Source organism: Orcinus orca, chromosome X (assembly GCF_937001465.1).
Source record: "Orcinus orca chromosome X, mOrcOrc1.1, whole genome shotgun sequence".
NCBI classification, from domain to species: domain Eukaryota; kingdom Metazoa; phylum Chordata; class Mammalia; order Artiodactyla; family Delphinidae; genus Orcinus; species Orcinus orca.
In genome coordinates this window covers 93805739-93821561 of record NC_064580.1, presented here as the reverse complement: position 1 = coordinate 93821561, position 15823 = coordinate 93805739, and the positions used below count along the sequence as shown (strand labels likewise).

The window sequence follows — 15823 nt, the reverse complement described above, 5'->3', positions numbered from 1 at the left end:
ATTTGTTAAACTATTAAAAACATATTAAAGTTCATTTGACAAATATATAACATCGGAAAAATTAAAGCAAGATGCCTTTTTATGAACTATGCAGTGTTATTTATTTGTAGGACTATCTTTTATTTGTAAATTTGATATAAAGTTCATCTTGAGCCTGACAGTCAAGGTCCTTCAGGATTTAACCCCAACCTAATTTTCTGCCCTTCCCTCCTATTATTCTCCTACCTGTAATCTGCATTCTGTTAAAAACTGAACTGCTAATTAAACATACCCTATAATCTCCTGCCTTTGTACTTTGGAATGTATTCTTCCTTTTGCTTAGACTACCCAGATAGTATAGTGTAGTGATTAAAAAAAAAAATTCTAGAGCCACACTGCCTGTTTGAATCTGTCATTGCCACTTAAATAGGCCAAGAATAAATTTAAGGCAAATTTAAGCAGGAACTTCATTTTAAAAATATATTGCTAAATCTTTTATTTGAGATTTGGTTATTTAGAAAGTAAATTTTCTAGACCCTTCTTTTTTCTCTCACTCTCTTTTGCTAGGCCAATTCCAGTGGCAGAGTTTTCTAGACAGTGCTTTTAATTTTTCCCACATCAACTTGAATCCTTAGGGCCTTCATAGGTGATTGGGGTATCTCTTTCGGTACTAGCCACAATGAGCTAAAGAGACAGATGCTTCAGAACCAGCTCTTTACCAAAACATTGGAGCCATTTAGGGACTAAACAAGCTCAACCAGGATGACTCCAGACTCACGGCACCATAACAATAATATCAATTACCCGAGATTAAGTCGGACTCTAGTTAAGAGGGCTGGGGTCTCAGCAGGAATGGCTCTTCGACCTGAACTAATTGGAGAGAAGTCTAGGTTAAATTAGTGAAAATTCTCAATTACACACTATTCAAAAAGAAATGACATTTTATTAATTCAAATTTATATAGCAAATAAAATCAGGGTAATAAAGAATCACCAAATAGTATCATTTGGGAACTTGGTTAATAGGTAAACACATATCCCTATGTAGAGTACTGACTGTTTATAGCTGAATGATTTCAAAGTATTAAAAATTCATTTACTCTCTTAAATAAAATTGGCATTTCTTCTGCAACTTTATGTATATAGTACCTTATTTAACAATTCCTGTATTAAAATTCTTCTGAAAACACAAAAGTAAACATCATCTATGCCTATGTCCGAGTTAAATTATAATATACTGGTTGGTTTTTTCTTACATTTTTTGACAACTATACACATCAATGATTCCCTGACTATTAAAACTAATTCATTTTGACTTGTTTTTACAATACCAAGAATAATTTCCTTTTTTAGGTCTCTAACTTTCACTGCTATTGAATGTACCAAGTCATAAGTAACTATGGGGACTTAACAAGAGTTTTTGTTACAAATTTAAAATATATTTAATGGAAGATGATTTTTGAAAGTACCTGGAATATTTCATAAATCTAAATGTCAAGAAATGAGCCTCTTGATTTAATATTTCCTCTACCCGTTATTCTTTGTTTTAGCCAAACTTAATACACTTGCCAACAATTTTTTTGTTTCTGTCTCATTCCCATACTCCACCTCTATCTAAAAAGGAGTTGAGACAGCTCATTTTCCTTCAGGGCTTTGAAATTTTCTCCCTAAGTCAACAGGCCTGTTTTCTTCATTTCTTCAGGAAATAGTCTCTGTTCTGAATCCCTGTCACAAGAAGCTCTTAGGAAAAGAGGCCCCTACCTCTCTGCTCAAACTCTGTACTCTCCCCTCACTCAGATTTTATTTTTTGTCACAGTCCCTTACCTTTTGACGGGTACAGTCCAACGACATATAACACTTACTCTCCCAATCAGCCCTTGGTGAGTAGTAGGTTTGGTAGGGACAAGTAGGCTTTTGCACACCACGCTCCAGGCCCCCAAGTGCGGTCTGACTGCTTCTCACTCCTCAACGAATCTGACCAACTGTGGTTGGAACTCTCAGGCCACAGTGCTCACATTCCGACACACAGGGCATTGTCCACGAAATACAGGCCATTTTTTTCAGTCTGAACAGCGTTATACCCCCTAAAAAAAATATCCCAACCAAGGCAACCTGGTCCAAGATAAATCATGCCTGTACATGTAAAACAGAAGATAACAGTGGCTACTTCAACTTAGAGCACCCTGATCTACCTACAAGGAAATAATAGTTTTCACTCTCAAATTAGCGTTACAACAGTAAGTGTATGTAAGTGTCTAGAGAAAAACGTCGGGAAGGTTCGCCTGTTCATTTTGGCCTTCTGACATTCCATCCGCATCCATCCCTTGTCTGGTAAAACTGCCCCATCTCACTCACATTCTGATAGACTGAGTTTTGTTAAAGCTGAATCCTGCTTCTAGAGCGCCTAGGGCAGGGGGATTTAGAGAACGGATCTGTTCTATCGGCAACTTGTGGCTTTTTTAGTGTATCTCTCAGAGCCGTAAGTATCTAGAGTTCTCCCTAATTTCTCTGACAGCTAAGGCATCTGAGGACCCCTTCTTTCCCCCTTCTAAGGTTCGGGTTTCCTCACCTGGGTCAGTTTTTGGGTGGCTCTCTAGGATCCAAAAATACACTGCGGAGAGCTCTGCGTCCCTCTGTTGCCTGGGTAACAACGTCGTTTAAGATCGCCGCCAACCCCCGCCTCCGGGTTCCCGCTTGACTTTCCTGGCCAACCATAGAAGAGTGTCCTTTGAAACCTCACGAGAAGTAACCAATCCGGGCGCGTGCCAGTTGTGGTCAATGGCCGCCCTTTCCAGTTAACTAGGTCGACCCCTTTTAAGCCTGGGTCTCAGCATCGCTCCGCGGAGAAGCGCCCGCTGCGCAGGCTGGCTCTTTTCGGCCGCAGAAGTTCCGGGTCCGCCTCTGGCCGCTCCGCAGTTTTAACTGCCTTCGCCTTTACTTTGCAGCCACCAGAGTTACCGCCACCACCGGTTTTCGTTTGTTCAGGAAATCAGCGGGCTCCCTCACTGTTACTTTCTTCCTGCACGTGTATTCTAGATCGGACCGCTAGTTGTCCAGCAGATCCCGAACAGCGTGGGCAGAAAGGTAGGCTCGGTGGCCGGGGGGTTTGAGGAGGTTTTGTGGCGGCTCCACACGCGCTCCCCACGCCCCCTTTCCGCGCTGTGACAGAGACACGTGTTGTGGTTCCGTCCCGGCTCAGCGTTTGTGTGTGTGTTTGTGTCTATGTGTGTGTAGGGTGGGATCGCGCTTTTTTTCCTCTGCTGTGGGCAAGCCTTCTGGATCCGGAGCCCCAGGGGGAGCACCCCTACGGCTGCCATGCAGCTCCAGCGAGGCACCGGCCGGAGCTACGCGTCGCTCCCACTCACGGGAACGTCGCCGGACCCGGTGCCCCGCTTTTCCCGCTTTGGAGTGCAGAAACGCTGGCGCGGCGCCAGTTTGCTCTGCTTGGCAATCGGAGTGTTTGCACTTGGCCTAGAGGTACAGTTGTGACCCTAGTTTCTCAGGAATTCCGTGGTTTGGTTTTAAATAAAAGGGAAACAGAATAGATGGCTTAATAAATGTTTGGAGTATTCAAAACTGATTAGCTATACATATAACCCCTTCCATGCCCTCAAGAGGAATCCTAACAAGAAGGCCAGGAATCTGGACCTGAGCTGTGAATTTTTGCCCCCTTGGATGTATGGATTTGCCCCTCTAGGTTTCTCTGTGCTGGAGTAGCAGTCATCAACCACAATATGAGTTAGGTTGAATGTATTTTTTTAACTAATAAATATGGACATTTTCAAAAGGATACGCTCTAAAAAATGTATGAATCATAGCATATTCAAGCAGATTCAAGTGCCATAATAACACTCATGGTGATTAGCTTTCTTTTTGAATGTCTTTTCCAAAGATTATATGAGTATGTATTCATTTGTAATTTACATTTTTTATAAAGGAAGCAATTAAGTTGACTGGGAGAATAAAAGCTATAATTGGTCTGTATTAGCACATTCCCCCTTTTCAAAGCACACAGGTTGTCTTATTTTCTGTCATTCTAAAACTAGAGCCTCTTTTTAAAATTATAAAATATTTCAGACAGAAAATTACAGAGACTATTATACACCATCATCCATGTACCCACGAAAGATTTAACAATTGTTAACCTTTTGCCATATTTTCATTAGATATTGGTTTTTTTTAAAGAACTAAAACATTACACTAAAACTAAACATAAAACTAAAACACTACTCTTTGTACCCCTTCCCAATCCCAGAGATATTTGTTCTTCTGAAGTTGTTAAATATTTTTCCTGTGTTTTTAAGTGCACTCAAACATAGATGGCCATAAATGATTTGTAATATATTGTTTTGTATGTCCTTTGACATTTTCATAAATGGTATACTGTACTTACTCTTCTGCAACTTTTTGGGGGTCAACATTGTTTTTGAGATTTGTCTATACTGATAAATGTAGATAAAGTTAGTTATTTTAGGGGGGATAAACTGGGAGATTGGGATTGACATATACACACTACTATATATAAAGATAACTAATAAGAACCTACTGTATAGACAGGGAGCTCTATTCAGTGCTCTGTAATGACTTGTATGGGAATGGAGTCTGGAAGAGAGTGAATATATGTATATGTATGTCTGATTCACTTTGCTGTACAGCAGAGATTAATACAACATGGTAAATCAACTATACCCCAATTAAAAAATTAATTAAAAAAATTTTTAAAATGAAATAACACATATATAACTCATATAAATACTAAAATGTGAAGTGACTTTTATTTTTTACACAATTATTTCAGTAACACAGAAATATTCAAAAATGCTATCTTGCCACTTAATATGTACAGTTTTCATAGGTTTCTCCCAGTAGACTTATTGCACAATCCAGGAATAAAGCTTAAAACAGAAAGTCATTTAGGAGTAATAAAACCTAAATTAAGAAAAGAAAAAAAAGTTGCTTTTATTGCTGTAAAGTAGCCCTCATATAACTATGCCATTTAAAAATATCTCCATTCCACTATTGTTGTTGGACATTTAGGTTGTTTCAAGTATACAAATATTCATATAAATCATACCACTAAAAGAGGTACCTACATTAGGCAAATTCATAGACACAGAAAGTGAAATAGAGGTTACCAAAAAGTAAAATAGAGGGGCTGGGGGAGTGGGCAATGGGAAGTTATTGTTCAATGGGTACAGAATTTCTGTTTGTGGTGATGAAAAAGTTTCGTAAATATTGAATAGAGAGTGGTGATGGTTAAACAATGTTGTGAATGTACTTAATGCCACTGAATTGTACACTTAAAAATGGTTAAAATGGTAAATTTTACATTATATTTTACCACACAAAAAAATTACAAACATAAGAATTATGCTTATTTTTCAAAGGCATACCTTGAAAAATATACTTGATGACTAGTTTTTTTGTGGAGTAAAGCCCTGAGAAAAGTGAGATTTATTTTAAAAAATAAACTTGAATTAAGTTATATTAGCCAGATCTATTTTTCCTTGTAAAATGATATTTTTTGAAATCTTTAAATGACTACTATTACTTCATGCTACTATTACTTCATGCTTAAGATTTTTATGAATACTAGTATGCTTCAGAAGTTTCCAGTTTTTCATTTGTTGTTGTTTTTTTTTTTTTTTGCTCTTTTTCTCCAAGGTTTTGAGGGAGGATTCTTCTAAAAGTGAGTAGGCCTTGAGGCTGTACTTTGCATTTGAATGCCATTCCTCTTTCATTTCTTAGACTAGTTCTCTCCAGTGATGTACTCTCTTCTTTCTCCTCTCCCCTCTCCTAATCCTGTTCTTTCACTGCTGCCCTTTTGGGTCCCTCTGCCTCCTTTCCATTTAGCCAAGCCTTCTCTTTGGGTTTCTCTGCCCTCCACTCCCGTCCTCTATTGAGTCCCCTCCCCTGCCTTGTATCCTTCTCAGCTCCTCCAAGATTTCCCCTCTCTTGAGTCCTTCTGCCCACCCTCCCCTGTGGTCTCATCCCTGGTCTTTTCTTTTCCACTGTTGTAACTGCTAAAGGCATTCACTAAAATAAGACTTGTTTCATGGAAATGTACAGTCTTCTCTGCAGTGTCAGACTTGTAATATTCGGAAAGTTGGTCTTAATTTTGGGATTTGAAAAAACCTTTCTAGCCTTTAAAATAAGATTCTGACATTATGGCCTTGACAAGTTATAGTATGAGTACGAAGGGGGAGAAAAACACTTAACGTGAAAGATAATCAGTGAGTTATATTGCTTAAGATGTTTAATATGAACTGAAAACTAATGCACAATTTTCCATAGCTCTATATTTTATTTTGGCATAAAATAAAATGATTACCATTAGAGGTTTGATCCCTTCCTATTTCCTTGAAAATGGCTGTGCTAATTTCACCTCTCCCTATCCATTTCTCTCTGGGGACTCAAACATTTAGGATAAAACATTGGTAACTCAGTTTCTACTTCCAGAGTTGGCATCAATAACTGTCAGTGCAAATAAGGACCCTATTGTACTTTGAGGCTTCAATTTTTCTACTTTCTTCTTTAGTTCCATTTCTGTAATGCTTTCTTGGTGGAAAAGGGGTTTCTTCAGTGATTTGGTACTTTTCCTTTGCTTCTCTGCCTCTCTCCTTAGTTCCATAATTAATATGTTAAGGAACCATATGTATCATCAGAAGTTACTATTTATTGGAATGGTTTTATACCAGAACTAATCACATTGCATGAATTTTCAGGCCAGGTTGTTTAGTCATGATGTTCTTGAGAAGGTGAACTGAATTCGTGGAATGGTGAATGGAATTCACCATTCACGTGGAATTCATGAATGGTTATCTAGTAACTAGGCATTTTAGGGAGAACGTTGTCTCCAAAGAGGATTTGCCTCCAAGAAGGCAGAAAAACTTTTTAATCCATTACATGGCTGAACTTCTATGCTAGTCACTTCTTGACAGTTATTTCTTAAAGTAATGTGGGGGAATAATGGCATGAGTGATTTCCCCCAAAATCATTTATACTTTGTGAGACAGAAGCCCCTAAACATTTATGTTGAAATGACCTATAATAGGTACCCAGGCTTGAACTTATTTTGTTTCTGCTCTTTGAGATGCAGACTTATCTTCCTAATATGTGTTGCTTAAGCTAATGTTACAGTGAAAGTATTGTGTTCAGTTCCTTCACTTACTATTTGTTTGACCTTGGGAAAGTAATTTAGTATCTTAGAGCCTCAGTTTCTTCAACTATAGAATGGAGATCAAAATACCTTTACGGTTTGTTGTAGGTAATTAAAAGATGAGGAATGTCAGATTCGGTAAGTGCTTTTATCATTTCCCTTTTATTCAAGAGATTCAAGAACTTAAGTGGTAAAATGGTGTGTCCTGAAATGACCTACCATCATTTATTGATCCTGAGTCAGGTTTCCTACTAACCAGAACACTCCTAGGACCTATAAAGGACGATAGGTAGTACAAAAAGAAGATAATTTGCATGCTGATAAATGAGATAGTTGTGTAGTAATTTTTTTGAATTGTAATTTGAAATGCAATTTATGTACACTCTCTGGGCCAGCTTAGAGAGTGTCCCATAAATACCCCTGATTGACTGATCCTTCACTGACAGTGAGGACAACCCCAGCATTATATTTTAGAAAGCTTTCATATAGCACTTTACATTAAATTAAATTAGACAAGATAATATATGTGGAAGGCCCTTTGTAAACTTATTTTTAAGAAAACATTTTGGTTACTCAGTGAAACTGCCAGAATTTTAGAGGTGAGGAAACAGATTCTAATTCATTTAAGTGATTAGCACAGCCCGATAGGTGGCAGCACTGATTGAATTGTCTCATTTAGACTGGACTACCAGGCAGGGATCATCTGCCCAGTTCCAGGAGCCTTTTCAGTGAGCTCCGATGATTTCTTTAGGCCTAGTGAATTTTCTGCACAAGTCCTTCACCATCTAGTACTTCTTTCTTTGAACATGTGTGCTTGCATTAAGACATCCAGGATGGAACTGTAAGCTGGGCTCAACATATAAAGCTGTAGTTTTGTCAACTTTAAGCTCCTAGTCAGGCAGTGTGGATAAGGAGAGAGCACTCTGAAGAGGAATAGAAAGAAGTTGGCTAGAGGAACTCAACAATGACAGAGACAGATATTCCTACTCATAGCCACATAGAGGGAGTACAGACTTGTTTTCCATTTTTATTAAAGTAGTGATATGCAGAGAGAAGCTAAAGTGTGCTAAGGTCTTATTTCTTTTTTTCTTTTTTTTTTTTTTTTTTTTTTTTTTAGGCTACAGACATGCAGGCTCAGTGGCCATGGCCCACGGGCCCAGCCGCTCCGCAACATGTGGGATCCTCCCAGACTGGGGCACGAACCCGTGTCCCCTGATCGGCAGGCAGACTCTCAACCACTGCACCACCAGGGAAGCTCCTAAGGTCTTATTTCTTAAAAAGGATATGGAATACTGATTAACTTCAGGCTTTCTTAGAAGAACATAAATTTAAATGTGTTAAAGAATTCAAGAGAAACTCATACAAATAAATATAATTAGCATATGTAACTTCCAAGTATGGGAAAAATGATGGAATACAGAAAATTCCATCAGTCCAATTACATAGAAAAAGATAAAAGATAATACAACATGGCAAATTAAAAAGACAAAATAAGGAGAAATATGAATCCAGTTGTGTCAGTAGTCATAATAAATGTAAATAAATTAAACTCACTCATTAAGAGATTCTTAGACTCTATTTTAAAATTTTCAGCTTTGCTATTCATAAAAGCCATGCTAAAAATGACTCAGAAAGGTTGAAAACAAAGGGAAGGAAAAAGATACACTAGGCATATAGCAACCAAAAGAAAAATGGTGAAGCAACATTAATGTCAGACAAAATGTGATCTAAGGCAATTTAGTAATAAACAGATATTTCACACTGATGAAAGAAAGGAGATCTGCCAAGAGAGTATCAACCATGAATCTATGCCCCTAACAGCATAGTCTTGAAATATATAAAGCAAAAAAGCAATGGAATTATAAGCAGAAATTGATAATCTCTAATAATGAGAGACCTTTTTTTTTTTGGAAACGAGGTTTATTTATTTATTTTTTGGTGCGTTGGGTCTTCGTTGCTGCGCGTAGGCTTTCTTCTAGTTGCAGCAAGCGGGGGCTACTCTTCGTTGCAGTGCGTGGGCTTCTCCTTGCAGTGGCTTCTCTTGTTGCGGAGCACAGGCTCTAGGTGTGTGGGCTTCAGTAGTTGTGTCATGTGGGCTCAGTAGTTGTGGCTCATGGGCTCTAGAGCGCAGGTTCAGTAGCTGTGGTGCACGGGCTTAGTTGCTCCGCAGCATCTGGGATCTTCCCGGACCAGGGCTCGAACCCGTGTCTCCCACGTTGGCAGACGGATTCTTAACCACTGTGCCACCAGGGAGCCCATGAGAGACATTTAAAACACCCTTGTTAGAAACCGGTTAAGCAGAATAGATTAAAAAGATTTTTTAAAGTACAAGGATGTGACAGATATACGATCTAAATGAGACGGAAGGGAATTTTTAATTCCAAATTCTTAATGACAGATTCATTTTTAGTCCCAAGGTGATTTTCATTTGTTTTATTTCTCAATTTTCTAAGGAAGAAAATATTTAAATGTTCATGCTACATTTAGCAGAGAAATTCTAATAACAGGGTAATTCTTAAATTACTTTCAAAAGAATGGAAAGTCCACAAATGCGAGGGCACAAGAAAAAGTTCCACCTTTTGATGGCTACCAGAAGTTTTTCCTTTGGCCTGCAATATGACATTGATGACACTACCTAATTCTGAAAGTATCAATGTCTATGACAGTATAAGAACCATGGTTTGGCAACAGTATTTTTTCTGTCAACATCTGTGATATTATCATATACTTATATATCATAAATATGGAATATATAGTTATATAACATAATAATATAATATTATTATAATATAATTTATAATGCTTATAACCTCAGGAGTGTGGTACCCTTGGGAATATAAGACTAAATACAGCAAGGGCTCTTATTCTGCCCAGAATACCTTTCTTTCTGTGCCTTCCAGGACTGAGTTATTATACCACTGAAATCACCCTTTGGAGCTCACATTTTAAAAGTTCTAAGATGTGTATGACTTAAAAATAAGCATGTCATATTAACACATTTAGATAAATATTGTCCTTCAGAGTTAGTCTTGGGGAGGTGTTCACTTATAACCATGACACAAACACTACTCAAGATACTGTATTTTACCAATTTTAAGAGGTATAGTTTTCCATATTTTAACATCTCTGCAATTGAAATGAGTCTTAACAGTTGATGGTATCTTACAATCCCTTTTGGCTAGGTGGCAGTTGTGATGTCATAGTTGTTTCCATATGCACATTTAATATCAAAATGTCTAGGATCAAAACCTGCCTAATGGGTGTCTTGGGTGAAAATCCCAGAGATAACAGGGGATCACCTGTAACTCCTAGAAACCAATGGTTGTGGGGAGCGAACGCAAAAGATGGTTAATCAGGCTTAGTTATTGATTATGCTGAAGTGGGAGACAAAAGGAGGCTGGTCTACATATTTGCAAACTGGCTTGAAAGCATAGCAAAAATGGCTTTTAGTTCTCTTATGAGTTCTTTTAAGAATTGCTGCAGCAACAGTGCTCCTGGTGGCACAGAAGACTTTAAGAAATTTGAGTGGAAAATTGGACTCTGAGTATTTTTTCTTAATATATGCATGTTTGATTAAAATCTGTGTCTACATTGAAAGGAGCTCTTTCAAAAAGTAAAAAAAAAATAAGTGATGATAAGGAACTGTAACAGATTGGTGTTGGTTTTTTTCTTTTTGTTTTTGTTTTCCTTTTTACTGGTGTATAAAGTAATGGGGCTCATAACTTTGATGAAATATTTTTGATACTGGTTTCTTAGAATTGCCTTTCAGAGCTATTGTGTAAAACCTGATTGTTAGTCGCATCCCGTTTTAGAAATCTTGACTGGGATAGAATGATAAGTACACAGTGATTTTCCCTTAACACTTCAAGGGATATTTAGAGATATTATTCCATCTTCTTCTAACATTTACTGTTGCTAATGAAGAGCCTGCTGTCAACCTGGTTGTTACTCCTTATTAGGTAAATGATTTTTTCTCTCTGATAACTTTCAGATTTTTTTCTCTATTCTTAATATTTTAGGGTTTCAATATAAAGGGTGTGTGTGTGTGTGTATGGTGGTGGGAGGAGTTGCCTGATTGCACTTGATGGCTTTAAGCACGAGGACTCATTTTTCTTCGGTTCTAGCAAACTCATTTATTAACTCTGAATAATGTCTCTGCCATTCTATTTTTTTCCTTCTGACATTCCTTCTGGATATACACTGAAACTTCTCTTTTATTTTCTCCTTATCTCTTAATTTCTCTCTTCTTTCCCATCACTTTATCTGCCCTGTGCTCTGGCAGATTCTTTTCTTCTGTTCTCTCTTCCTGTTCAATGATTTTTTTCCCTCTTCAACTGTGTCTAGTCTACTATTTAAATCTATCCCTTGAGCCTTTTTATTTCTAATACTGTATCCGTTTCTTGGATTTCTCCGTGGTTCTTTTTCACATTCACTTGTTTGCTTTTATGGATGCTATTTCCCTCTTGAGCTCTTTGAACATATAAAACATTTTAATGTGCCATTCATATTGCTCTATCACCTCTAATTCCTTAGATGAGAATTTCCTCAATTTTCAGGTCTATAGACTACTTACTTAGACGTTTTGTAGTTCTTGTCTTTGAGTTAATTTTCTCGGGGTGTTTTGGATCATGGATGACCTAGGAAGTGGAGATATCTCTGATAAGTGATGTCATGGACAACCTGCCTGGGCCCTGAAAGTTTCATCAGCTCCTAATTAGTGTTTTTATGTTACCATCTTAGTTTGAAGCTTCCACACCACAAAGGTAAATTGAATTTGAGCTGTCTGTGTATATCTTCTGTACCAGCGTGGGGTTCCTGCATGTCTCCATTGCCTTTTTCATTCTCCTATAGAGATTTCCCAGATATAAGCTCCACTAGGTTTCTGCTGATTGAGGAGCCTATGACCTTACCCTGTGGCCTCAAATTTACCCACAATCTAGCATATTTCCAACTTTTAGGGCACACATCTCATTCAAGTCACCCCCTTGGGCTAAGCAGCTTCAGCTTCTGCTCATAGATATGAATTCCCTGTTTGGCACCTGAAAAATTGTCTTCTTTCTTTTTTTTTTTTTTTTTTTTTTTGGCCATGCCGCGGGGCATGTGGGATCTTAATTCCCCGACCAGGGATGGAACCCGTGCCCCCTGCACTGGAAGTGGAGAGTCTTAACCACTGGACTTCCAGGGAAGACACTGTCTTTTTTCTTAAAAAACTCTGTATTTTTTAAAAAGTGTTTTTAGTAAATGCTTTTGAACTGGTATTTCTTGGAGTTTGGAGTATAAGAGAGTGATTCCAGTGTGGCTCCCATCTGCCGTCTTGACCTGGAAGTCTCATTGAGATCTCTAAAAATTTTCTTCTTCCATTCCTCTCTTACCCCCATTTAGGGTTTGGAGTCAGGAGCTGGTTTATTTTTGGAGGAACTGGTGCCCCTACCGGTTGGTTCACTTCTGGCTCTGCAGAGACAACCACTTAGCTACAGAGTTTACTTTCTCTACACCTAGTATAGGAGGTTTAACTTAGGGACTCCATACCAACCAGTTAGAAGTTCATCTTCTACTGGCCTGTTCTCACTCTGTAACACAACTCCAGCTAGGCAGAATACAGGATTCAGCTTTGGAGCACCAGTTGCATCAACTCCTATCCCAGTAGGAACTGGATTTCCTTAGGGTAAGAAGAGTACCATTTGATTCTTTTAGTGGCTACAAAGGTAATCATCTTTCAAAGACAAACTTTCAATTCGGAGTATGGAAAGGGTAAAGGGATGGTGTGGCATTTCGAAGTCAATTATTAGGAATTATGCTACTCATTCCCAAGGTAGTCCTATAAATTGAAGTCATTTCTGATTTGAGACACAAGGCACGTTGAATTCTGATCTGTGGTATCCCTTCGTTTTATGTGAGCCATAGGAAGAGTACTCACTGGGTTTTGAACATATACCATCTTGAAATTAGACTGCTTGCTTATTAAATGTCTCTCTCTAGAGAGATCTTTGTCTATTGATCATTTTAATGACCTTGGATATACATTCTTCCCTCCTGCATCTCAGAATTTTTAAAGGGAGCATTTTAAAAAATGCCTTTCTATGTAAATTCAGTTGGATCCAGCCCTTTCTTTCAGTAACACCTGATAGCCTGATGAAAGCTATTCCCTCTGGAATTCTCCCCTATACTGTTAGTTATCTAATAACCTGTAATTGAGTGTTAAATAACCTTTCTTAGGACGGGTAATTTAAATACTGAAGCACTTCTTTCGTGGGTCATGAAATACATTTAAAAATTTCTAGAAACTCTATTAAAGGTATGCCTCACGTGACTTTGTGATTCAGTGTCTAAAACTAAAAATTATGTTTTTAATAAAGTCTGCCAGACCGGCAGAAGAAGTGTAAGTTCTGTTGTCTGTACTGAAAATAAAAATTCCGCAGCTACTCCTTCCCCATCAAAACCTTTAAAACTTTTGTTCTCCTTAAAGTAGACCGAATTAGGAAACCTTTATCTATGGATGAGCGAATACGGAGCTCTGTACATGTATTCCTGTAATAATATCTGGTTATCTTTCCTTCTGTATTGAGATGAAATAACCTATGGAATAAAATGTTATAAAACTTAATTTGGGGGAAAAGTCTGCACCTGCCGAAGAGGCAAGAGACTTTTTCTTCCCTCTTTGTTTCCTGGTGCGTGAGGAGAGGGGTTTAAGAACGCTGCTTAAAGGAACCCCAGAGACGGGCGCGAGCCGCGGCTAAAAGCGCGGACCCCAGAGACAGGCGCGAGCCGCGGCTAAAAGCGCGGACCCCAGAGACGGGCGGGAGACGCTAAGGCTGCTGCTGCCGCCACCAAGGGGCCTGTGTGCGAGCACAGGTCACTCTCCACACCCCTCTTCCGCGGAGCCTGTGCAGCCCGCCACTGCCAGGTTCCCGGGATCCAGGGACAACTTCCCCGGGAGAACGCACGGCGGGCCTCAGGCTGGTGCAAAGTCACGCCGGACTTTGCCGCCGCAGGCCCGCCCCGCACTCCGTGCCCCTCCCTCCCCGCCGGCCTGAGTGTGCCAGAGCCCCCGAATCAGCGGCTCCTTTAACCCCGTCCTGTCTGAGCAAAAAACACACGCCCTCCAGCGACCTACACGCAGTGGCAGGGCCAAATCCAAAGCTGAGCCCTGGGAGCTGTGAGAACAAAGAAGAGAAAGGGAAATCTCTCCCAGCAGCCTCAGAAGCAGCGGATTAAAGCTCCACAATCAACTTGATATACCCTGCATCTGTGGAATACCTGAATAGACAACCAATCATCCCAAATTAAGGAAGTGGACTTTAGGAGCAAGATCTATGATTTTTTTCCCTATTCCTCTTTTTGTGAATGTGTATGTGTATGCTTCTGTGTGAGATCTTGTCTGTATAGTCTTGCTTCTAGCATTTGTCCTAGGGTTCTATCCGTCCATGGTTTTTTTAAAAAATTTTTTTCTTAATAATCAATTTTAATTTTAATAACGTTATTATACTTTACCTTCTTTCTTTCTTTCTTTCTTTCTTTCCTTCCTTCCTTCCCTCCTTTAGACAACGAATCATCCCAAATTGAGGAGGTGGTCTCTGACAGCAAGATTTATGATTTTTCCCCCTTTACCTCTTTTAGTGAGGGTGTATGTGTATGCTTCTGTGTAAGATTTTGTCTGTATAGCTTTGCTTCCAACATTTGTCCTAAGGTTCTATCCGTCCCTTTTTTTTTTCTAAATAAGAATTTTTTAATTCAATAACTTTATTATACTTTATTTTATTTTTACTGTATCTTCTTTCTGTCTTTTTTCCTTCTTTCCCTCCTTCCTTCCTTCCTCCCTCCCTCCCTCCTTTCTTTCCTTCTTGCCTTCATTCCTTCTTTGCTTCTTTCTTTCTTTCTTCCTTCCTTCCTTCCCTCCTTTCCTTCTTTCTTTCCTCATACTTCTACTAATTCCCTCTACTTTTTCTCCCTTTTATTCTGAGCCATGTGGATGAAAGGCTCTTGGTGCTCCAGCCAGGAGTCAGGGCTCTGCCTCTGAGGTAGGAGAGCCAACTTCAGGACACTGGTCAACAAGAGACCACCCAGCTCCACATAATATCAAATGGCGAAAATCTCCCAGAGACCTCCATCTTAACACCAGCACCCAGCTTCACTCAACGACCAGCAAGCCACAGTGCTGGACAACCTATGCCAAACAACTAGCAAAACAGGAACACAACCCCACCCATTAGCAGAGAGGCTGCCTAAAATCATAATAAGACCACAGACACCCCAAAACACACCACCAGACGTGAACCTGCCCACTAGAGAGACAAGATCCAGCCTCATCCACCACAACACAGACACTAGTCCCCTCCACCAGGAAGCCTACACAACCCACTGAACCAACCAGCCACTGGAGACAGACATCAAAAACAGCGGGAACTACGAACCTGCAGTCTGCAAAAAGGAGACCCCAAATACAGTAAGATAAGCAAAATGAGAAGACAGAAAAACACACAGCAGATAAAGGAGCAAGATAAAAATGCACCAGACCTAACAAATGAAGAGGAAATAGCCAGTCTACCTGAAAAAGAATTCAGAATAATGATAGTAAGGATGATCCGAAATCTTGGAAATAGAATGGACAAAATGCAAGAAACAGTTAACAAGGACCTAGAAGAAATAAAGATGAAACAAGCAACGATGAACAACACAATAAATGAAA

The 15823-nt window shown here is 39.1% G+C and overlaps 1 protein-coding gene and 1 long non-coding RNA gene across 3 annotated transcripts in view; one reads left to right on the top strand and one right to left on the bottom strand.

The window, feature by feature from the left end:
- DNAAF6 (dynein axonemal assembly factor 6) overlaps positions 1-2610 on the bottom strand; it is a 40471-nt gene extending 37861 nt beyond the window's left edge. Inside the window, exon 1 of the mRNA XM_033408848.2 lies at positions 2548-2610. The gene's annotated coding sequence lies outside the window, so the exon portion shown is untranslated. The remainder of the gene's footprint in view (positions 1-2547) is intronic.
- Positions 2611-2707: 97 nt separating this feature from the next.
- The window catches only part of LOC125962875 (uncharacterized), a 31039-nt gene continuing 17923 nt past the window's right edge, over positions 2708-15823 (top strand). Inside the window, exons 1-2 of one of the 2 annotated variants that reach the window (XR_007474694.1) lie at positions 2708-3062; positions 5643-5667. This is a non-coding gene — a long non-coding RNA (uncharacterized LOC125962875). The remainder of the gene's footprint in view (positions 3063-5642; positions 5668-15823) is intronic. The other variant, XR_007474693.1, reaches the window with a different exon arrangement.